Source organism: Coturnix japonica, chromosome 3, assembly GCF_001577835.2.
Source record: "Coturnix japonica isolate 7356 chromosome 3, Coturnix japonica 2.1, whole genome shotgun sequence".
Taxonomy (NCBI): Eukaryota; Metazoa; Chordata; class Aves; order Galliformes; family Phasianidae; genus Coturnix; species Coturnix japonica.
The window spans coordinates 24258145-24282202 of record NC_029518.1 but is presented as its reverse complement, the minus strand read 5'-3'; the positions used below and the strand labels follow the sequence as shown (position 1 = coordinate 24282202).

Sequence of the window (24058 nt, the reverse complement as noted above, 5' to 3'; positions counted from 1 at the left end):
CCAAGCAGTGGAGGCACACAGAGCAGCCAGAGCAGACCTGAGAGTGTCTGGCATTTGGGAGCTTCTTCTCCAACCCTCATCTCTCTGGGTGTCCATGGGTGGAAGTAAAGATGCTCAGCACTTTCCAGGATCAGGCTATCAATAATAAACCATTTTAAATATCTCAAAAGCAGTACTGCGATGACAACCCGAGTAATTAATTGCATTGCTTTTAATAGACCTTTCAGATAGTGCCAAGTTGGTGACATCTGCCACAGTGAGGTAATACCTTCAGGCAAGAACATTTATAACATGGCAGTACCTCAAAAGGCAGCCTGTAGATAGGCTGCAAATGGCTGTGCAGGGGGTAAGATGCTTTATCAGACTGTTAAGCTCTCCCGCTCACTGCACAATCAAAAGAAGTCCATTCATCCACTTACAGGTTGAAGATTTAATTAGGAACTACTTCTAAGACAGTACGGCTGCCTGCCTCAGGTGCACTCTGTGTTTCTTGGAGAAGGTCAAGTTCTCCTGCAACTTATTCTTGTTTGGTATCAGTATTATTATTGCTCTTTTAGCACAGTTGTCTTTGATACCCAGTGGTGAATCAAATCCAGCAGAGGCCTCATCCTCAGCTGATACAAACAGGCTTGCCCCAGAGCAATTAAACACGCTGATTAACAGCAGTAGAATTAGTGGAGTTGGAGTTTTCATACAAACATATTTACTAGCTGCTCTCTTTCTCCTGGGGAAAAAGAAAAAGATGTTATTAAAATAGAGTTTGTTTATTGACCTTTTCTAATTTGCGTTCGTAACATCATCTGGTTTATTAACAAGTCATCCTTTAGCTGAGATGCAGTGTTCCCTGAAACAGTTTGTGCAGAATCCATGAATTGAAGCTGGACAAACTGAGTACCAGGGAATTAATTTCGGAGGATATGATCTCATTATCACACTAACTGTTCATCTCTTGAGATGGATAGATTTTTGGCTGGCAGCTGCAACCTTGGAGATAAGTATAGCTATATATTTGATGGAAGTGGGACCTCTTTAAAAAGTTATTTTCTATTCCATTTTCATGCTGTGTCAAGCCTTAAGATGTGGATTGGAGGCTGGGCTTATTGCTGCATTAGTCCTCATGTGCAGCCCACTCCTATACAGTGAATTTAATGTGGAAATGAAGTGACCTAACTTGCAGTCTTTCTGCAGCCCATCTTGGGAGAGCAGGCAGAAATGCAGCTTTCTCTGATCTTCCTTTAAGTCTTGGTGACTTTCCTGCACCAAGATCTATGTGCTGCAGTGGCGGTGCAGATGGTGGAGTTGGCTTTGCATTGCAAAGTAGTGGAGTCCCATGCTCAGTGTTTATTTGTTTTTATGTGGAGCTGCTCTGATCCCCTTTGAGCACCGTGCATGTGGCAATGGCAAATCACGGATCCTGCAGTGTTTTGGAAGTGGAGGGGAGGAAAGGGACAGTGCCATGCCAGATGGAATTGCCTTGTCATCTGAAAATGTCACCACTTTGAGAGTAGTGGAAAAGTTGCCTTAAACCAATGTGGAAGAAGGGAGAGGTGTTCAGTCATCTTTGTGGGCACAGACATAGCTGGCAATAGTACCTCAGTGACTGGATATCCCTATGGCCATTTCCAAGATTCAGTGATAGCTCACGTGGAAATCAGGCAAATAATCCTACAAAAGAGTGCTTCCCAGTTGATTCTTCCTCTCTGCATGCTGTTTCCTCAGTAAATGACTGTTTTATTGCCAAAATTTACTTATTTGGCTGCATTGTTTGTACAGTCTCCCTTAGTACATGATGTGCCTGCATTTCAGAGATTTCCAGAGGACTCATGATTTCCCCTGACATTAGCTAAGCCTTCTGGAGTTCAGTATCTCTGAAAAAGGAGGCTCACAGCGAGTGAAAACTCAAGAACCAAAGCTTTTTTCTTCTGCTTGGACTTTAGTTCTGGAAACTGTAGAGCAACTTAAGCTCAGTTGAGTTATGATCCCACGATTAAAACAAGTGGTAAGAATGAGCCTGAGTTGAGACCAAACAATCCCCTGCTCAAGGAGGGCTTGGCTCTGCTCAGTACAGCAGTAGCTGTGCTTTACTGTGTGGTCACCTTGCTCTGTGCTCACTGCTATGTGAGCAGTCCTAGCATGCAATGCTTCTGAAGTTATGGTATGCTCACAGGGAACAAAAGAACTTTTGTGATGTGATGAGGAAATTGCTTTAAAAATAATAATAAAGTGATCCATCTTGAAATGCTGATCCTCTGCTGAAATATTTAGAGCATTGCAAATAGCAATGAGGTAGTGGGTTTTTCCTGTTTCCACACCCTTTTCCATGGGCTTTCACCTGACCAAGACTTCATCATGCGAGCCATGTACTTCTGGTATATTGTAGCTGAAATGCTGCACTTGTCCTCAGAACAGATTAACAAGTGAACGAGAACAATTGTGAGCTGTCACCTAAGTCTGGAGAGGTGAGCAAGGACTGGAGCCTCCAACAGCCAGCACCACTGAGTGCTCACTGCTAAGACTGGCTTCTCACTGACTCCCAGCTGGTGGCTCACCAGTGAGTTGAACGTGCTTAAAGATTCTGGGTGGCAGCCATGAAGGTGTTGAGCCTGACAAACACTTTCCCATTCAGGTTGTAGAAGACTGAGGGATACAGGTCTTGAGAAGTGCAGGTAAGGTTTCAGTGAGCATTTCCATTTACTTTCACTTCAGCAGCTGTGGGCCTACGGCTTGTTCTGTAACTTACATAATAGATGTGAGTATTAAAATCTTTCCTTCAAAAGACTTCCTAATAAAAAGTACAGATTTTAGTGAAACTACATACGTTGGTTTTCTAAGAGCTTATTTCAATACCCATTGGAATCCATAGAATCATTTCAACTGACTTTGGTGACCGGTGATGAGATGAAGCATGCTGTTCCTTCAAAAACCTGGACGAGAATGGGGATGTTGCTATATAAGGACTACGAACAAAAGCCATTACTCTCACTGGCATCAGTAAACGTGGGGGGGGAGGGAGAGGGGAAGGATTTTTTTTCTCAGTCTTTCTTAAAGAGAGAGAATAGAAAGGTTAGGAAGAAAGAAGGGCCCCAGAGCAAAAAGGAGTATGAGTCAGAGCTTTCAGCAGGCCCTGACTGACTGGGGTTTTCATCTTTGAACACAAAATGAATAGAGAATACTGAACAACCGGAGAAATCAAGACCTACATGCAAAATAGCTGAAGAGGATGAATTTGGTATGCGTGATGGCATCATTTTTAAAGCTGTGAAATAAAATGTGACAAACCTCCAAAGAAACGCAGTCATCCTTGTTTCAGCACTAAATACTCTGTGGGAGTTGCAGCACTGATTAACTTATAGCCTGTGGATTTCAAGGGCCCTTTTCTGAGTGTGACAGTGAGAGCTGTTGATAATGAGGTTAAACTTCACCAGGTGATTCAAGAAAGCTGAACTACAGCTCTACCTTCTGCACTGTGATCTGCCCCATTCAAGGTCAACGGGAACAGGCGGACCTAGAGGAAAAGCAGCAAGCATAAGCCTGCTTTTCCTTGCCCTGATACAGAGCAGGAAAGCAGACTTTGCCCTCTTTGTTACAGTTTTTTTGACGCTGGCATTGCTTAGGCAAGGAAGGTACATAGAAATCTCTTGTTGTTTATTGGCAACCTGCGAACCTTTATTGATGGTTTTTGCTGATGTGGACTCTGTGTGCAGAGAGCTCCGTATCTTTCCAGGGCCACGGTGAAGCCAGGAAGCTCTGCACAAGAGGGGAAGTGCCCTGTGCTGAGATCTCTGTTATCACAGGGTCCGAGACACTGCAAGGAGTAGGGATTATTGGCTGCACGAGGGACACTGCATTCAAACATATTTTGGCAATATGACAAAGCCTTGAAAAAACTGGTGCCAACTGTAAAGAGGTAACTGCTAAGAAGAAAAGAATGGGGTGACTTCTATGTGTTACCCAGCACAGCTCCAAAACCAGCCCATCTAGAGACAAATGTGCATTTTTGGAGAAAGCTGTAGGTAATCCAAATCATACACTCAGCTGTGCACTCCCACTCTGCTCTCAAATTCCTTTCTGAAGCCATGAGCATGCAAGGAACTTAAATACACTGTGGAGGAATAAATGCTGCAATCATTTAGAAGGGGGAAGAAAACCCACGGAGCATGCTGAGCTGCTGTTCTCCAGCTCCTATGTGTTCATTTTTTCTCTGAAGCTGTTGCATTGGCTTCCTCTGTTTTCTTCCTTTCCTTTCCCTGCCTGTCAAAGGATGAAATGAGCCCTGGTGAAGAGAAAAGTCTATCTTTTAAGGCTCGGTTTTTGGTCTGAAGTGAGTTGTCATTTCTGCTTAGTCTTTGTGGCAACCCTCTCTTCAGTTAATTTCATTCATTAAAAAAAATACAATTTCATTTCTGCTTATTGAGTTTGTGTAATGTTCGGTCTCAACTACTATTTAGCTCAACAAAGATAAGTTTTGTTTCCCATGATCACTGATTAAGTGTTTGTGGATACATCATCTTTTATTTCCCTTGAGCTTCATTTTAGCCCACCTGTACTGGATGTGTGATGTTTCCATTTCCCTTGCTAAGCTCTTGCAGTCTTTCTGCCAAGCACAGTGATGTATGCATATGACAGAGCAGAATGGAGCTGCCAAGCACAGTACTGTGGCAAAAAAAATCCAACCCAATTCCCTGCCTTTCTCTTAACCAGTAGGAGGCCTTTTAAACAGATCTTTAAGTATTTTTTCCTTGTTTTTTTTTTATCTTTAAGTAACTCTTGTAGGTGGCAAAGGAAGTCCTTGTTTCTATGAGGATCAGTTTTGAGAGAGGATGAAAATCCCCACGGGCTCAGGGGCTGTCCTCCATCTATGGGCCTAGCACCTTGTTCTCAAATGTGCATGACGCACAAAGACCCAAATACGATTTGAGCTTCTTCCTTGTTGTCCAGCCCAGATGCTACTTCCTGACAGCTCGAGGTTAAAAAGTGGAATGCAGTTTGTAGCCAAGACAAGTACAGCCAAGTAGAGAAAAATCAAAGGTCTTCTGTGCAGGAAATGTGAAATGCTGCGTGTTTCCTTTCCTAATTATAAATAATGATTTCTGTGACCCCAGGTGCATGATCTCTTCTGAGTTATATAAATAACACTTCTCAGCAGAAGCGAGGAAATGCTTGCTTTCAGGGTGTGGGCAGGCCTCCAACACTGGCAGGAGGAGCATCGCAGTAATGTGGATGAAAGCCAGCTTTCAGAATTGGTGTGAGAAGCCCCTCAACCTGCAGGAGCTCGGGTTCTTCTGAAGCAGGTTTTGAGGCCACAGCTGGAATACTGTGCTCAGTTCTGGGCTCCTCAGTTCAAGAAAGACAGGGAACTTACAGAGAGTGAGTCCAGGAGAAAGCCACAGAGATGATGAGGGGCCTGAAGCACCTCCCTTATGAGGAAAGACTGAGAGCCCTGGGGCTGTTCAGCCTGGAGAAATACGCAAGAGGGGGGTCTTATCAATGCCTATAAATACCTAAAGGATGGGAGTCAAGTGGATGGGGCCAGGCTCTTTTCAGCAGTGTGCAGCAACAAAACAAGAGGCACTTTGCACAAACTGGAACGTGGAAAGCTCTATCTGAACATGAGGAAAAACTTATTTACCATGAGGGTGACGGAGCACTGGAACAGGCTGCACATAGAAACTGTGGAGTCTCCTTCTCTGGAGCTCCTCAGAACGTAGCTCTCAGCAATCCTTAGTAACATGCTCAGTGGTGGCGTGAAAGCATTTGTTTCTAGAAGAGATCCTGGTAACCAATGAGGCTGAGGAGTGGTGCCTGACCTTTGGGCGCTGGTGCTCAGCCTGGCTGGCTGCCTGGCCGGGGGAGGAAGGGAAAGTTCTTCCCTGTAAACGCCAATTTCATGTCAGTGCCTTCTGTTAGCATTTAGTTTGTTTGGCTAGAAACACGCAGCTCCAAAGCTCCTTTTGGCTCCTTTTCCCTACGCCACTCATAGCTCAGAATCAACACGTGACTTCCATTTCACGGATAATGCAGCTGCTGCATTTCCAAGTTTGCCTAACTCCCAGATTTCCCCTTGTTTAACCTTGGGACTGCCTTGGGATTTTCCTCAAGGCTGCCAAAGTCAGCTTCTCTTCCTCCTCTTCAGAACTTCCTCAAGCTCCACTGCTTAGGGACACAACCTCTCACTGGATGCAACCCACATGCTGCAGCTGTGCTTCCTGAGGGCCGCAGAGGGAGGAGCGCAGTGCTGGTAGGCGTCTGGGAGCGCCGGGGCTCTCACAGCTCATTCAGGATCCGTCCCGCTCATCCTCCTCGGGTGCTGTGTCTGATCATTTTTCATGGCAGGAGGGTCAACTGACACCTGTTCAAATCTAGGTTTTAGGTTGCCGTTTGCTACATGACCTGGTTCCTCCTGTGACTTTGGAGTAATGTATGCAACCTGAGCTTGACTTTTTTTCTAAAACCGCTCTGATGATACAAAGACCCTTCAGCCCGTGTTACTGCTAATGTAGTTCCTTATCAGCACGAACAACAGCAGATACACAGGTATCTTTGGTTTCCACCACACCACACGCCAAAACAAAAATGAAAACCTACTGGCAGCCAGCAAGGCAAGCTTAAAACATGAAGTGCAGAAAGGGGAGCAAAGCAGTCACAACTTTTGAAGGAAGGAGATGTGAATTGAACACACAAAATGAATGAGAGGCTGAAATCTAAATCTGCCGTGGCAGCTGCCCACTTTGAACTGCATTTTTTCATGGTGCGCTGCTCCATTACACAGTAGGTTAAATAACCACAATATAAGGTCAATGGCCCATCCAGGCATGTGCTGATTTCACACTCTACCGTTATTAATAGCCAAGATTTAATGGAAATTACTCTTGTTGATATCTAGTCCCCCAAACAACCTTTAGATCATTTTGATCTGCCTTGTTAGAAGATGATGATCATTGTTTCTGGTGATTTTTTTTTGTTGTTGGAAATGAGTCTCATCTTTAAACACTAAGAGATGAGTGCTGCTATTTCTGTTGGTGTTCCTCTCTTTCATGTTTTCTGGTGTTTGACAAGGTCTGCACAAGTAGATGTGCAGGAAGGGGTAAGGAATAGATCCATGAATGGGTTGAACTCAGTGCTGGGTTATAAATGAAAAGGAAGATTGAAGGAAGACATTCGAGTATTGTGTTTAGAAGCATGTAAGTAGTAGGCCAGTGTGCCTGTCAGAATCTGAGTGACAGAACTGTGTATTCTGATGAATCTGCATTTCAAATTTGGACTCCCACCGACACTGCTCTGTAACCCATGAAGTTTCTGTGGAGAGGGAGAACTCAGCCATGTGCAGCTCTTGCTTAAGTGGAGGCCGGGGTCTGGCTTGGATTTTGATGGCATAAGTTATGGTGAGTCTGTGGGCTGAGAACCTCTTCTTTTTCAGCAGGTAAGCATATTTTGAAGGTCTCCAGTAAGAGAGCATTTAACAAGCCTCCGCTGGAATGAGCACCAACAGATTGTAAATTGCAAAGTGCAATGTAATTGAATCTGATCTCTGGCTTTTACCCAGCGTAGTAATTGGAAATTGCCTTTCTTTCAACTATATGCCATTCCTAGGATGGTTACCTCTTTTCAAGAGAGAATAATGTCAAGAAGTGGTTTACGGTCCCCTTGGTGCTGGTGGAGAATGAGAAAGTGAAGACTTTCTTCCTGCTGTGTCAGTGGTATTACACTAAGTCCTGCACAGTAATTAACAGCTTAGCAAACATGAACTCAGTCCCTGAATAGCCGCAGCCTGAAGCCCAAATATCAGCACTCTGTTCCAGCTCAAAACAGGTGACCCACAGAAGGTCTGGGTGGAAGCAGTCCCAGTTCACTCTTGGCAATGGGATGCATGGTGCTGCCCAGCCACCCCTCCAGCCAGCCCATGGGTTGCCTCTCTGGCCTGGCTGTGCTCTTTACACTGCTGCAGCCACAGCCTTTGTCTCAATGCTGTCCCATGCAGCTGCTAAGCAGTCCTATGTGCAGCACAAGGAGTATAAAATCTTTATTCAGATATGGAAATTCAGTGGTTTCCCTTGTTTGTTTGTTTGTTTGTTTTCCTATGGTGCTACAAGGTAAAGTTTGAACTTAGGTCAACAAAGACAGATGAAGTCTAATCCTGAGTGATGTCTTCTGTGATGTTGCAGACTTGCTGATTAGGGCACACACTCTTTTTCCTCCTTCTCTGGTTTCTATATCTGTATGTAAAAAACCAAACACCAAAACACAATGTTGAATGTTTGTGACTGACACATCGGTTGCCTGGGTATTGCTAAGAGTTGAGCTGAAAGCCACAAACAGATCCATAGCCTGGAATCGCTCTATTTAGTTTTAAAAGGAAGTCCAAGAGTTGTTTTCTTAGCGTAAAGTTATTAACTTTATTTATATTTAAAATATAAATAACTTTATATATAATAATAAAGTTATTATATATTTATATATAGTAAAAGTCATACTGTACTGGTCACAAATACGTAAATAAATCTGAATGGCTCAAGAATGTGTGGCAAAGTGGTGGGGAGCAGCTCGACCATCTGCAACTCATGGATAAGCACACTCAAGCCAGAAATCAAACCAGAAAAAGCTTATGGTTTGAGGTGGCACATTGCTAAAGAAAAACTGCCTATGTAGTTCATAGTTTTGTTCTATACAGGGTTCCAGAGTGAAATTAATTCTATCTGCCAGCCAAGTTAATCACGTTCTCAACTTTCCATTTCACGAGCATGGAAGTAGATGAGAAATTGGACAGTGAAGATGACTAGTATCTGCAACTGCACAGCACCAAGATGTCATTACAAGTTCTATTTGTTTCATGTTTCCTATTCTCTAACTATTTGGCTATTGCATTTTGGGTAGCATTTTTTCTTCAAGAAATCTGTATGTTGATATCTTCTTACCTAAAAAAAATACATTGTGGATGCATTTTCCCCAAATATCCAATACTCTCTTAACTCCCAGCTCTAAAGGAAATACAGCTTGAGTTGGCTTAGCTTTTGGAAGAGTGGGGATGCTATTACTGTGACTGCAGGGAACGAGATGGGGTTATGTACACACTGCCCATTGCTGCCATTATTTCAACTGGAGTTTGGTGTGCCATATTTCTAACAGTTGGGTGACTTAAGTGAGGCACCAGAAATTAGAAACCACTTTTAAACTGAGTCCTTAATAAACACTGGATAAATAACATTAGTATGAGGGATTAAAGGAAGAACACTGAAGGAATTTAAGGTCGTAGGGTTGACGGTTCTTCTTACAATGTTCTTTTGAACGTTACCAAAACCCACTGTTTACCCTGCAGTATTACTTACTCTGCAGTGCCAGGGCAGTTGTCTGTTTTGGAAGAGGTAACAGTTTCACATATGTACCATATTTTAAGAATGACTGATTGGATTCAAGGAATGAGAGTAGTGGATACAGTTAGGTAAATCTGCTAACTGATCTAGCACTACCTAGCACTAACCTCATCGTGGCTATTCAGGAGTATCTGCTATTCAGACACAGTCTAAAGGATTCCTTCTGCTTTTTACTTTTCCCCACTCTAAATGTCAGTGTTGGGATCCTTCTGTTGGTAAGGGTAGAAGTGGCATTGTTTCTCTATTTCTAGGACATCAGTATGATGCCTGCACATTTTTACCTCAAAATTCACAGCTAGTCTTCACCTAGAAAGTACTCAAATGAATTATTTACATTTTTCTTCTTGAAGATTCTTTCTGGTCGTATAAAATAGGTTCTATTGAAAAGTGTTTTTCTTGATCAATTTTTCTGTCAGCATTTGATCCAAATTTATGTGCTGAATGCACTTGGATATAGCGTATCCCTTCAAGTAATCTTTGTGTTGAGAACTTTAAAACATACCTGCTGAACAATTGTCCAATGAGCACGTTCTTTGCTGCTGTGTGGTATTGCAGTGTTGTGGTATTTGCACAGAAAGGCGTACCACAAGCAGTTTGGACCTGAGGAGCAATTAGTAATGTGTGATACACAAGTCAGGGGCTCTGCTGTGAATTCCTCTACCAATCTGTTATGTGATCCTGAGGAAGCTGCACTGCCTGTCCATTCCTGCCTCTTCCCCATGTCTGTCTCATCTGGCGACAGAACTCTACTACATTTCAAAGGAAACACGTTAATTAATATAACATTGTAGGGTCCAAGACTGTAAATCTGTCACCTCATCTTAGAGATACCATTCCACTTGGGTTGGATAAGACAGATGAAGAAGAACTTGGTCTTCACCTGTTGGAGCAATACTTCTTGAGCCAGGCTTTCCAAGATACCACCTTCTGCATAAGCAAGCTGCAGACATATATACATATAAAAGTATTTGTTCAACAACGTGCTTTTGAAAATCCAGCTCTCTGTGTACAGGAACAGTGTAAAACGTGTCCTGTTTCAGAGCAACAAACGCATTTGAGCTGAGAATTACAAATTCCCATGAGAATATATAATGTTGCATCTTAGAGGGAAAAAACCCAACTCAACCACCACAAAACTCCCACGTTCAATACTGATACCACACACTGAAGTATTTCTTAGTGGGCTACTGACCAGTTTTGCTAAGCAAGTTAAAAGTGCTGCTTGTTTATACCTTCCGTTTGTCTGCATGGTGGGAGGCAGCAGCAGTTTCATTTTGACTGACTGCACCACGTACCTCCGTGCTGCAAAGAAGCAATTGTTTTGAGCTGATAAATCTCTCGAAAGATTCTGCTCTGAGTGCAGCTTTAAAAATGCAGAAGTTTGCTTTCCCTCAAGTTTAATTATAGATGCCATTTATCTACCTTGATCTCCCCCCAGTGCCACTCTTCCATAGAAAAAAAATCTGCTCAGTATCCAAACACTGCATATTTATACATGTATATATATACGTAGGTGTGAATACAAATACCCGTTTTCATTGTGTAAGCTGACCTGAAATATGGTCACCAGCCTCTTTGTCAGCAGTCTGTGCACTGAAGGCAAAGGAATGATAGCTGTTCAGCTCTCCCTGTGAGTCGTAGGTGGTATGCACTATGCTGGTCTATATGTAGCTAATGCATGCAGACTCCACCAGAGAGCACAGAGAGCTACATCTTCAAAATGTATTTTACAGAGACGTCAGTGGGGAAGGAAGGAAACCTAAATCATTTAGTAGCTCTGGAGTCAAATATATGGCAATTCTGCTATTTTTCAAACAGCTCTGTTGTATTTACTTCCTTTTGGAAACACGTCCGTGCTGAACTTCCAGCTGCTCTGCTGTTCTGTTGTACGCTGCTGATCATCCTAATGAGGTTTCAGTGCACGGCTCCCAGTTCAGTAGGCTCTGCCATGGCAGGCTGTGTCTTCTGTCTTCCAATCAATGCGGTTCCACTAAGTAAAAAGAAATGCAATATACTTAGTGGGGAGCAGAGTGAGCATGGAGCAGCAATGCAGACACCTGAAATCTGGTCCCCTTTCTCCTTCTGGTGTGGTCCAATGTGCCACGCCTGGCCCAGCAGCTAACAGAGAAGAGGAAATCTCTTTGCAGCTTTCAGATCCCATATTTAGAAATTAGCATCAAGTCCTGTTTCTGTGCCAAGTAGCACCTGATTAGCAGCAGAAGCGATCTCACTACTCCCACCTGTGGATCTCACATGATGAAATGAGGTACAGGTTTCTTTAATGGTCTTTTTACACACAAAAGCCATCTGCTGGGTCTCCTACAAAGATTTTGGTAGGTCAAATGTAATGTTTTCAGGTGGGATTTGGCCAGCACACATAAGCTACTGTCTACAAGGCAGTGAAAGCTTTGGGGCCTTAAAATGGCCTCTAGATAGTATCTATAAACCTCTATTTTTGTCTCAGGTAAGCGTGCTGCTGCCATTTAGCAGCAGTGGTTAAGCACTGTCTCAGAATTTTACTGTTGCATCATCTCCACTCAGCTGCAGCTGCAGTTATATGAGAAGGAAAGCAAAGCTTCCTGTATGTTTTCTGCAGCTAGTGCGCTACAAGCTTTACAAGGATAAAATAAACAGCGGGAGGGGCAGAAATAAGTATAGCTGCAAATCTGCTATGTGTGTTCATTTTGATGGAAATCACCCACTAGGCTGTGGCATATGTATGGCTGAGTAATAGCTGCTTCTGTGCTGATCTGGCTGCAGCTCATCGTTTGCTGCACACTCACTCAGTGTTAAAGGCCAGACCCTGCTTCATTACACAGTGTCTTAACCTTGTTTTGCCCTTCTGTCCACTGACAGCTGCTTTGTTTCCTTTCGCAAGCAGTCAAACATCACAAATTCCTTCTCCGTAAAGCCATTAAAAGAGAACCAACACCACCCCAAGTGGTTTCAGGACTAACTGATTTAGATGCTGGAGTCTGTTGCAGGGCCAAAAATAACTCCCCATTTCTTTCTCCTTCATTGGTGAAAGGAGAAGAGAAAGTGGCCAATGACAGAGACACAACTTCCCCGTAGGCATCAGAGACAAATCTATTTCATAGCAGGGGAAAAAAAAACAATAATGCTCTTGAAAAGCGTTTCTTTGCTTGGGCCAATAGACACCGAACTGCTGCATGTAATTTTGCTGAACTGATGGTATCACTTGAATGGCTGGCGGACTACATAAAATGCATGACATAATTATATTTTTAAACACTGTCCCCAGCTGTGCTGATGCACACAAAAGCTGTGTTTACAATGGACTCTGCACATGTAATTATTTTGTGGCACTAGCTCGGCGCATTTCCTTGATGGATGCTCCACGGTGCATAAAATTGTAGCTTTTATCAAAGATTCTTGAATATATTCTTCGGCTGTTTCTGCTTTAAACACCCAGCTGTCCTCACATGGGTGCACAGGCCTGATGCCTGGGAGGGGTAAGTTATAGCATCTGGGGAACACCTTGCCCTGGGAGCAGCAAGATGGGATGGCAATCAGCTGCAAGCACAATGAGCAGCAGAGCATGCTGCTCCTCTCAGGGAGTTTTGCTGCACTGTTCCTTGGGATATGGCACCTGCTCTGCTCCTGTTTGTCCTGCACATCTTCATCCTGGCCTGATAATGCTGCAGCAACCCAACCCAGCCTCTTTGCAGCACAGTGGTGCCTTGCATCTGTGCAAATGCAGGAGAGAAGGAGCTGCAGGCTGTGGCTGCGAAGTCAGACAGTGTGTGTTACAGGGCACCAGACCCAAAGATCAGCTTTGGTTTGTATTCTGTTCCATTTGCATACAGAAAGCTCCCTTGGCTGTTCTCCATCCTGTTCTGGAATAGCGAGTGTTTCTCCATCTAAACGCAGTGGCTGATGTGTAGGACTCAGCGAAGAGGACAGTGGGATATTTATCTTAGATCTGTTCCAGTACTCTTGAGTATTAATATCACTGTGAAAACCTAGATGCTGGAAGGATCGGTACACATCACGGTCCAAGACTTTTGCCTGCCAAGCAATAACGCTTGGAAATAAATAAAGACAAAAAGTAATAGTCCTCAGCATCGATTTCAAAGTAATGGGATAGCAGCATTGCTGGTAGCGACCTTTTTATTACTATCACTGCAGAGAACTGGCGGATTTTTCTTGTCAATAAGCAAGATGGCTTGGCACTGTGTCTCTCATCTCTTGGGTATGAGACTCCACAGAGGAAATGCTGATGTTGTCGTGAGCCAATTTCTAATAGCAGGTGTTTGGTTGGAACTTGGGCCTGCTTTGTGGCAGCAGGGAGTGTGAGTCCTTCTGTTACCATTCCTTGCTCATTTCAGCCCTGCGTTAGGTCATGTTAGTTGCGAGCCTGGGGGAAGTTGCGCCATGTAAAGTAGTCATTGCTCAATAGTGAATGAGTTATTCCATAGCAAATGGTCTGGCTGCTGGTACACTAAGTTTTCCACTCTCACATGAACACAGTCATTTCCCATCATGGAAAATGTGGCTATGGATGGCCTTAGCATTCTCCCTGTCTGGCATGTTAAGTTTACATACCAACTTTGAGGCTGCTGGTGCATTTTGCACCAAAGGGTCAGGCGATGGAGGAAGAATCTCTGGAGTGGAAAAAATGTGGAACTGCAGAAGTTTATTGTATGTTTGTTTGCATAGCCTGCCTTTCAGATAAATCACATCTCTCCAAGTACAGCAGCGCTGGAAAAAGAGCCCTTGGATGACCCACTTGGAGTCTGAGACATCAGAAGTGCTACTTCAGAAAAGAAAGCAGAGGAAGGCACCAGAAGCCATGCAGAAGAGACACATCTGGAGTAAGCACTGCTTCGTGTTGTCCATGTGTGTGCATGTGCTGCATCTGGATCACAAGCCATTGTTATTTTATTGGGTATTATAATGTATATTGGGTGTAATGTATATGGGTATTATATGTATATTGTACATATACAGGGCACTTTTCACCCTGCATGCTTCTTACTAAAGCATAGCATATTACTTTCTAAAGGGCCCATTTCCAACTGCTCCCTTTATCTTCCCCTAGAGAGCCCCACTGGAGTCCAGCAGCCACCTAGGCCAAAATATGTTTTTCAGATACGTGGTCATCTAATACAAATCAGCATAATTCCACTTGCTTTGATAAAGCTGGGACTTAAGCCAGTGGAAGATCAAACTCCTTGGTATTTTATGTAACATAGATGAGCTCAAAAAATCTGTGAGCAAAGAATATTTCTAGGTATAACACGTTTCTGCCATTACTCCACCATATTAGCTGCAGTTTCTTGCTGCAGATGCTTATCTTTAGGGAAGATGGAGGTAGGAGTTGCTGGTCTTCTGCAAAATGCTGGTGCTGTGTACAAGCAGAAGTAAGAATTCACATAGAACTTAAGACTTGCAGTTCAGCAGGAAGAAAACAGATGTCTTTAGACTGCTGTTTGAACCTTGACCATTGCCCTTGTGTACCTCTGAGTCACCAGAGGCTTCTGTTTCCAAAAGCAAGATAATGCCTTGAAAAGCTAAAGTTCAGTGTAAATTATGTCACGACCATAGGAGCTGAGGTGTCATCTTTGCTGCAGCAAGTCTCTCCTGGAAATGTCCAATAAAGCGTGGAAGAAAGTGGCACTGACTATATATTTCTGGAGCACTGCAATTCCATTCCTGCCATACTACTAAGTGGGGGAAGCGTTTTCTTTTTTTAATTCCACAAAGCTCTATAACTGTATTATCCGAGCAGCTAAGCACTCAGATTACGTAAGCTGAACATAATAGGATGTCTGTAAAACTTTGCTGCTCACAGTCTTGGAAATTTCTGCATTGCTATTTAATGGTGACTCAGCTGCAGATCTCCCAGATGATCTCGGTGGACACATGATGGGGTGGGACTTCCATCCTTTGGAAGAGCAGAATGTGGCCCTCTAGTATGGCCGTGGTTGAGGCCTTGCTCTCCTGTGCACCCTCAGCTGCTCTGACAGGTCTTGAGCTGCAGGTCAGCAGATACTCACTGCCACACCTTCCAGTTCTGTCCTTCTAGGAATATTTACCTTGTGTTTTCAAAGCAGTCCACCTCCTGATTTGCACAGCAGGAGAATTTAACCGATGTGCCAGATAGCAACCTCAAAGTGTACCTTGACAGTCCACTTCTTCTAGAGGATATTTCTGGCCCTATAAGTGATGTATTAAGAATATTTTGACTAAGTACTATTTTTATGACATGTATAGCTTCACAGTGCATTGCTAACCATATGGCCAAACACAGTGCCCGCAGTTACATGGCAGGGTGTACTGCCCAGTAGAAATGAAAAGCATCTATTTTGATTGGCTATGTACTGGGGGGAAAAACATGAGTCTTATGGGAAGCAGAGAAGGAACTGGGATTGTTCAGTCTGGAGAAGAGGAGGCTCAGGGGAGATCTGATTGTTCTCTACAGCTTCCTGGAAGGAGGTTGTGATGAGGTGGGTGTCGGCCTCTTCTCCCAGGTAATAGCGAGCAATAGGATGAGAGAGAATGGCTTCAAGTCGAGCCAGGAGAGTTTCAGTTGGGGTACTAGGAAAAATTTCTTCTCAGAAAGAGTGGTCAAGCCTTGGAACAGGCTGTCCAGGAAGGTAGAGCAGTCACTGGCACTGGAGGTGTTTAATGAAAGGGAAGATGTTGTTCTAAAGGACATGGTTTAGTGGGCCATATTGGTGGAAGGTAGACTAGATGATCTTAGAGGTCTTTTTCAACTTTAATGATTCTGTGATTCTATAATTAAACTTAAATTTCACAACCTTGTGACCTTTCCTGATTTTCTTGGTTTTCCCTTGGTCTTGAATGAGGATCATCATCATATCTTACCTAGATCTTTATCTTGGTGGTGGTAAGAGCTCATGAGGCTGGATGGCTCATGGAACGACTAGTGAGAGCTTTATGGTGAGATTTTTGTCTAACTATGTCAACTGTGACTGAAGATTATCATAGACATTGTTTGACAGTGTAGGTAGGGTAAGTGAGCCCCTCTTGCTGTAGAGATGTGTCTTCAATGTGAAATCCACTGACTCAGTTTGTATCAGCTAGTGTTGGGGGGAAAACCCAAGCACTGATGAGGTGCAGTAATGAACTGAGCTCAGCCCTCATATCACGTGCTCTGGATTAGAGCAGGGCTGTTTCATGAGGCCAACGCTGTTTCCATTATTTCATGTTTTCCACTTCTGCAGACAAATCGTTCCAGCCAGATGCATGCACACGTTGGGATGTTCACGCATAAACATAGACTCTAGTTCTCCCAGCAGCAGGCCCAACTACTCACTTGGGACTGCATTACTGAGTGAGGCGTAACAGTAGTTAGGTGGGCCTCGATGCAAATGTCACAGGGGGTTCCCCTATATGTTTCCAATATATGTCTCTACTGAAATATCCGCCATCAGTTTGATTGGTCACTGTCCGTGGCATTTGCAATGCTTTGTGGGTAGCTCTGCTGTTCTTGTGACACCAGCAGCTCTTGTACAATCCCAAATGAGCGGTTGTTCATTTAAGTCAACACAGGTTTCGCCTACCATACTGACTCAGTAGTACGCTGCAAAATTTACCTACTCCCTTATTCTGCCAATGATCACATCCTATCACCAGTAAAGCAATGTCCAACTTCCCCATTTCTGCCATAAAACACGATTTGCTATGAGAAACAACAAGCTCCACCTTCAGAGGGCTGCAAATGAAACAGGGTGTGCTCAGGGGGTAGGAAGGGGATGTCTGATGGTTTTGCTCTTGGGAGCCAGGAGACAAAGTGGGGATAAGGGAAGTCCAGAGCTTTAGCCCTGGCTCTGGTAATGATTTTCTGTGTGGCCTTTTGTGAGCTCTTTCACGTCTCCACCTTGTTCTATCCAAGCTGAAAATGGAGCTCAAAATCGTCACTTTTCTAACACCTCCCCCTCCCCACAAACAGAGGGAGTTGTGAGCAGGTTTAATGTTTATCTCGGAGGCTTTGAACGGTATCATCCATCCAGGGAATGTACGCAGGCATTCAGACCCCACAATGAGTTTTATAAAATCGTCAAGAAATAAAAAGGCATCTATATTAATCATAAATCGAGGACTGGAACAGAACACTTGGTTAACAAACCTGCGAAACGAGCTTTGTTTCATTGGCTTGAGCTGCTTTATAGTTCTGTTTGTGTATGTGGAAGTGATGTTCAGTATTTTTAAATGAGTCACAGGACTGGGAGAACAAAAATATTGGATGGTAACATATAGCAGCAAAACAATTACTCTTTTCATTCTGACAAGCACAATAACCAGAATAGCTAGTTAGAGCTGGAGGTCTGAGCACAGAGCTCCTTTCGATCTACCAGAGATTTTCAATCTACTTGAAAGACAGGGAAGCAGAACTAAAATGTTATAATGATAAAAGATAGCATTAGGTGAAACAATAAAATCAAGCATGCCATTGGGGTACAGGTATTTACAAGCAGAAGGCTCTCCCGATCAGTGCTGCATGCAGAATGCTCCCACAGCCAGCCTCGTCTAGCAGCTTTCTGTACCTTTATCCAGAGGAGACTCCTTTCCACCCTGCTTGCTGCATTGCACCACTGATTTAGTGAAGACATCATCCTCATAAGGATGCTCTTCTAACTCACCTCTGAAATCTGCTTGCTTTTCTCCTCTGACAATTAGGTTTAAATGTGCTGCAGCAAAGTACTCATCCTTAACAGTCGTATGGCTTTTTAAGTGATAAACTGCATTAGCAAATTCCTTATTAGATAATCTATCAAATGAGGTCATACGTAATTTTAGCAGCCTCATCTTGATTTATAACACGATCGCAGCAAATTACGCATAGGAGAGCAGCATGCTGGCTGTCACACTCAGGTGCTCTCACTGTGCTGGGACAGCAGTGCCCAGGCTGGCCGGCAGCTGGCTGCCCTCCCTGTTGCCAGACTCGGAGCCCTGGGGCCCAGCCCTGGCTTTCATTGGGACCGATGGGATGCTGAGGCAGGTGTCTAAACCCTTGCTCCAAAGCACCTAGCAATAGTCCTTTGTGGTGTTCATTCTGACAGGCTTCTCCTTAAATAGGGGCATCAGCACTCCAAAAAGGCAGCTGATGGGTGGGGTGCTTGCCTGCAGCCCCCCTGCCCACCTGCCACAGCCCAAGTGATGAAATTCAGGGGGAAAGGGAGGCGGCTTCAGGGACAAGCATTGCTTCAATAGGGCACTGCGCTACTGCTGCAAAGCCTCCGTCCCCACAATGGAATTGCTCCTGGGACCAGGAGGAGATGCCATTCCTATCCTCCAGCTGCAAACTTCACAAACATTATTTTATCCTTTGAGATTTATCCCTAATTCCCACAGGGGGAGCTGCAATAAATTATCTGGCCTTGCCCTTCTCTTCACCTGCCCTCACCTCACACTGGTATTTCTAGGGTCTGAGCTGTGCTGGGTGTCAAGAGTGCGTGTCAACTGCATGTCTCAGAATAACTTATGTCTCTCCCTCTGTACTTATGGCCCAACCCTGGCCAGGAAGGACAAAGCAGGATGGAACGAGATTTATTCCTCAGCATTGTAGGTATCTGCCCCCATGCTGTAAAATAAGAGTTGAATATGGATCTTTATAAAGATTTCCTTGGTCAATATCATATAGTAGGGCTCTAACTATCACTGCAGGAAAACTTCTGGAAACCCTGAGTAGGCAGAGACCCCTGTGCTGCTTTTGGAAGAATATTGCTGGAATGGGGGACCAGAGAAAGCAAGGTAGTTCATTGAAAAGAGTAAGCAAAGGGAACGCCTGCTGTGGATGGCACTGCTGTTTTGCACGCCCTAAGGTAACTGTACCTAATCCTATTGAATGAATTTTTCATGCATAGGTATATGTGAATGCATGTACATATGCAAATCTGTTGTGATTCAAATCTGTTCTATCCTCCTTTACCAAGCTGTGTATGGCAGATTGCAGCAGAGCCCAGGGAAGGCAATTAAAGACCCAGATGAAGACCAGAACATCAGACGTCCGTCTGGAGTCCATGTGCCTGAATTGCTGTTCCTCCCCACCCTAATATAAACAGTGAGGTAAGGGCTTATTTCTCAGCTGCCACTGAGCAGCATTGGCTGACACCAGCACCGGGACCCCCAGAGCCCTGCCCAGAACCCAAGAGGGTCCCGGCCTCTCTGCCCTGCTCCCTGCAGGCATAGGGGGCACAGCTCCATCTCCCTGCCAGGCGGCGATGTGCCCACGGGCCCCCAGCAGCGAGCAGCCTGGGTTTGATGCTTGTGCTGCAGACCTGCCTCTGCAGAGGTGTTTGCAGCCATTGGCACGGGCGCTGCAGAGCCGTTGCCTGGCAGCACACGCGTCCTCTTCCCCATGACGAGCACTGAGTATCGTCTCCATCGACCCGACCACCTCCCAGGCTCCAGATCCCTGCCCAGGATGGAGAGCCAAAAGCAACCTGCACGCGGGATGTGGAGACCCTTGTGCTAAACCTCACAGGTGAATGCATCCCAAATGCCACTGTGCTCAGCAATTCAGCAGAGATTAGCGCTAGGAAAGCAAACCCTCTTAAAGGAACGCATGCTATTTAGTGTGCATGAATATTTAGCTCTCTACAAAGCTACCAGAGGAAAATTGGTTGTGAAGCTAAGCCTCAAGTCTGCCTTCCTGTGCTTGGCTCTGTGGTTCCCGATGAGCACATGCTGATATGTTCCATGTGCCACAGGGAGGCAAATCTCTGTGTCGGAGAGCACGGGGCTGCTCTGTGCCTCTGTGCCTCATAAGCTGTGTGCAATGTGCTTATCTGCTCCCAGCTTGGCACTCGGCCTCCGAGGATGCCACGAATACAATTTCTGTGCTGTAGTAACTCAGATGCTGAACATAACTATTGCAGGATCACAGGATTGCGAATGTTAGAGCTGTAAAAATGGTGACCTTCAGAAACATCCGTCTTTTTTAAAAGAAAGCAAGCCCTCATGAGTCAGGCACACTGCCCCCAGCAGCAGCAGCTGTATTTTGGGGTGGGGGGTGGGGGAAAAGGGGGGTGTCTGATGCACATCAGTGTGCTTAGATGTAGGGGTGGGAAGGGAGAGGGAGGGTCTGCAGCACCGTGGCAGCCTGGTGGGCATGCTATGTGCTTGTGCTGTACAGGGAGCTTGCAGCAGGAACTGGCTGTGCCCAGGGCTGAGCACTGCAGGGGCATGGATTTACTCTGCCCTGGCTGTGAGAGAAGCTGGGTTGCAGCAGTCACAGCGTGCTGAGGCTGGCAGGGACCTCAGGGTCAATGTGGTCCAACTCCTGCTCAAGCAGGACATTAAAGGTGAAGCCCAGCTGTGGCAAGCTCCTTGCCACTGTAGCTGACCACTGCGTTTCTAAGTAGAGTGGATATCTCTGAGCCTGGGTACAGTTACCTCCAGGGATATCATTTTATGAAATCCCCTCATCATGAATGCAGGGAGGCTGAAATCAGTGCATCCAAATAATTGCTTTCTCATTCTTCTTTGAAACAGGCTTGAAGACTCAAGCTGCATGAGGGCAGGCAGGAGCTGCTCTCTTCTCACTGACCATTTTGCTGTGACACGAGAATGAACATCATGTAACCAGCGACCTACAGCCACAGCTCTGTCCTCCACAGCATCCCCACCTTGTGCAGTGGCCATGGCGCAGCAAAGCTGGGCAAACCAAGAGGGGCAGGGTCCAGCTGCAGGGAGATGCAGTGAGGCAGCACAGAAGTTCACCCACCTTCAAGTGAAAAGGGAAACCGGTGGTGGGAAGGGCATGAGAGGAGCGATGGCATGATGGGGATGGGTATAGCCGCCAAGGCTGGACGAGGGTGGGGAGGAAAGGCAGCTCCTGCATCACCAGCCCCAGCTCTAGCACCAAACACAAGCATGAGCTGTCACTGCTGTGGAATGCAGCAGATGGCCAAATTGTTAGATTCTCCCTTGCAAGAGCAAAATGATATACTGTTTTTTACCATCCTTGCCTGGAGCTGAGTGCTAGCTTCACATACTATGAAGATATACTGTACAAAGGTACTTGGTGCCAGAAATGTGCTCTAGTGATAATCAGGAGAAAACTGTGCTTAAAGTGACATTTAAAAAATAATTATTATGGCCCATTGCTGTTAGTCACACATCCCCAAAGCTGATCTGGCTAACAGAGCTCTCCAAAGCATTCTTGCTTGATATGTCATCTGGAAATTATGCCATCACGCTGTCACTGTGTCTTGCCTTGCAATCACCCGGACACTATCTATACGCTCACACACATCATTATTTTTTTTCCTCTTTTAGGGGGAAAGAAATTCTTTTCCTTTCTCTGTATCTCACGCTGCTTTGGCTGCTTTCATACTGCTGCTTGGCTCAGCCATTTGCTGGAGAGAAGAGGCCTTACTGAAGCAGAGCTGGCTATGAAGCACCATGATCCCACCTCCCCTTGCTTGAGGCCTCAGCCAGCAGCACTGCTCGGCTCTGAGTGCCCTGCAGCAGCTGAAGGCTCTGCAGAACCCAGGTCTGTGTACACATGCTGCAGAGCTCACCTGCGTCATACTAATATCAGGTGCTTGAAACTCTATATTGGAGGCACAGGGCTGTGAGTGGCAAGTCATTGCAGCAGGTGTGCTTTGCCAGCTCCAGCTCTGAGCTGGTGATAAGGGAGAGGGGGGAGGCTCTCAAAAGGGACTGAAGCAGGAGAGAAAACTCAGAGTGGCTTGTAAGTCTGCTTATGGATCCTTCTCAATGAATGCAGAACCCAGGGCAAGGCTCAACACGGTCTGCAATCAAGTGAATGGTAGATCATTTTCTTGTTGATGTTTTTTGTGTTCCACTGGATATGTTGTTTTAAGGATTGTTGTCTGCTGAATATGTGGTGCGCTCTCTCTTCCTGATAATCCTTTAAAATTTGGACGTGTTTTGTTTTCTTTATATGAAAAGGCTTTAGCGGGTCATCTGTAAGCTTTGTTTCCAAAGGTGTTAGGATGGCTTAAACCTTCATTACATCCTACCTTTCCTTTGCTGCCCATCTTCAGAACGCTCCTGCCAGTGTCACAGTGGTTTGTGATGCAGCAGCATGTCCTCCCTCCTCTCCTTCCACTTTTTTCCATCAGTTTGCTCAGAAGCTCCTGCTAAGCGCCCCACAGCCATGACACACTGGCCTACCAGCATCTCATCTCCAGTGAAACCTCCAGATCTCCCCTCTGAGGACCCCATTAACGTCATCTCTGAACTTGCTCCTTTGTTTCTCAGTCCTTCCTCCTTTTGCTTATTTTGTCTTGTTCTTGGATGGTTCAACTCTGCTTCCTTCTTCCAGGAGCTTGTCTGGCTCCTGGGTCCATTTCCTATCTTCCATTAGCCAAACATTCCCTCTCTCATTCTGTCCAATCTAACCCAAATCCCCATCTTCTTTCCTGGTGAAACTAAACTTTCCCCAGCCAGACAACAAGGGGATTCTTTTCTGTGCTGATGTGAAGGCACACGTAGGCTAGGAAAACACATTAAAACACACATTTCTGAACTTACACTTAAAGCTGTTCAAGGAATATATGCAAGCTGCAGGCTATTAGAACAGGTATGGGGTCTAGCTTTCTCCACTGCCTTGCACTCTCATGTCATCGCTGTTTATGTTCAAGTTGCTTTTAGCATCTTTACGTTCCTGCACATGACAAACAATAGGGAACAGCTCCCATACAGCACAGGAAATATAGCAGCAAGTGTCTCACATCCATTTTTCATCTGTCATCAAATAGCTTTTATTCATGGCATAGCACAAGTGTCAGCCAACTGGCGAAGACAGCCTGTATTAAAAATGCTGGGGATTATTCATGTCATCAGGCACAAGGGAGCTTTTCTCGGTTGGCGGACCTGCAGCAGCAGCACTATGAAAATGCAGCAGGTCCTCCAGAGTAATCTCAAATCTGAATAACTTCAGAAAGAGGCCAACAACTGATCATCGTTTCCAAGCACAATTAAAAAGAAAATCTAGCACAATTAGATGAGAGCTTGGGTATAGAGGCTGAGCTGTGGGTACTCGGGAAAGCTTGTATAAGAAGCATGTTATATAGAAAGACTAAGGTGATGTTCTTATAACAGTGCTCAGATTGAAGATGGTCTGCAGGCTGTGAGCTGGTGCTGTCTTCTGGAGTTGGCTCCTGGTTACGTAATTATCAGGTAGGCAGGGCCTCAGCCCCTCTGACTGCAGGCCTTGTCTGCTCGCACATATTGGGAATGTGATCTGCACTGGCCAAGTGATTTGTCTTTTATGGACAAGGTATAATTTAGAAATCGATAATTCTTTCTCCTTTTTAATGATTATTTTTCTAAAAAGCCCTGTTTCACTGAAAATATCTGTTCCTATATTTGTGAGACTATTACCAAGGAGAAACAGAAGAATGGACACAAACAATAAAACTGCTTACCTTAACACATGAGGTAATAGAGGAAAATTACAGAGATTTCATATATCTCCAATTAGCTCCTAAGGGCAATTCCCCATTGACCGTTTCAAGCCTGCTGTATTTGCAAAATCCACTATATCCTGCCACCTCATCTTGCATTTTGGAATTGTTAGTGTTGAAGCTTATGGTCTGCTTCTCTCCCCCCTCCATTATTTTGGATGTGTTTAATTCTCTAAACAGCTGATGCTGTGTGCATGTGGAATCAGGAGCAACGTAAGTGGAAAATAAAAAGTAAGGCCGGTGCAAAGGGATCACGAATGA

The 24058-nt window shown here is 44.8% G+C and overlaps 1 long non-coding RNA gene across 2 annotated transcripts; it reads left to right on the top strand.

The window, feature by feature from the left end:
- Window positions 1–3028: 3028 nt before the first annotated feature.
- On the top strand, window positions 3029–23763 carry LOC107311194. 2 transcript variants are annotated; one of them, XR_004306663.1, is made up of 4 exons: window positions 3029–7382; window positions 14049–14203; window positions 19292–19424; window positions 20853–23763. It is a non-coding gene; the product is annotated as an uncharacterized LOC107311194 (long non-coding RNA). The 2 variants fall into 2 exon arrangements; XR_001553914.2 differs by lacking the exon at window positions 3029–7382 and having other exon boundaries at window positions 11357–14203.
- Window positions 23764–24058: the final 295 nt, after the last annotated feature.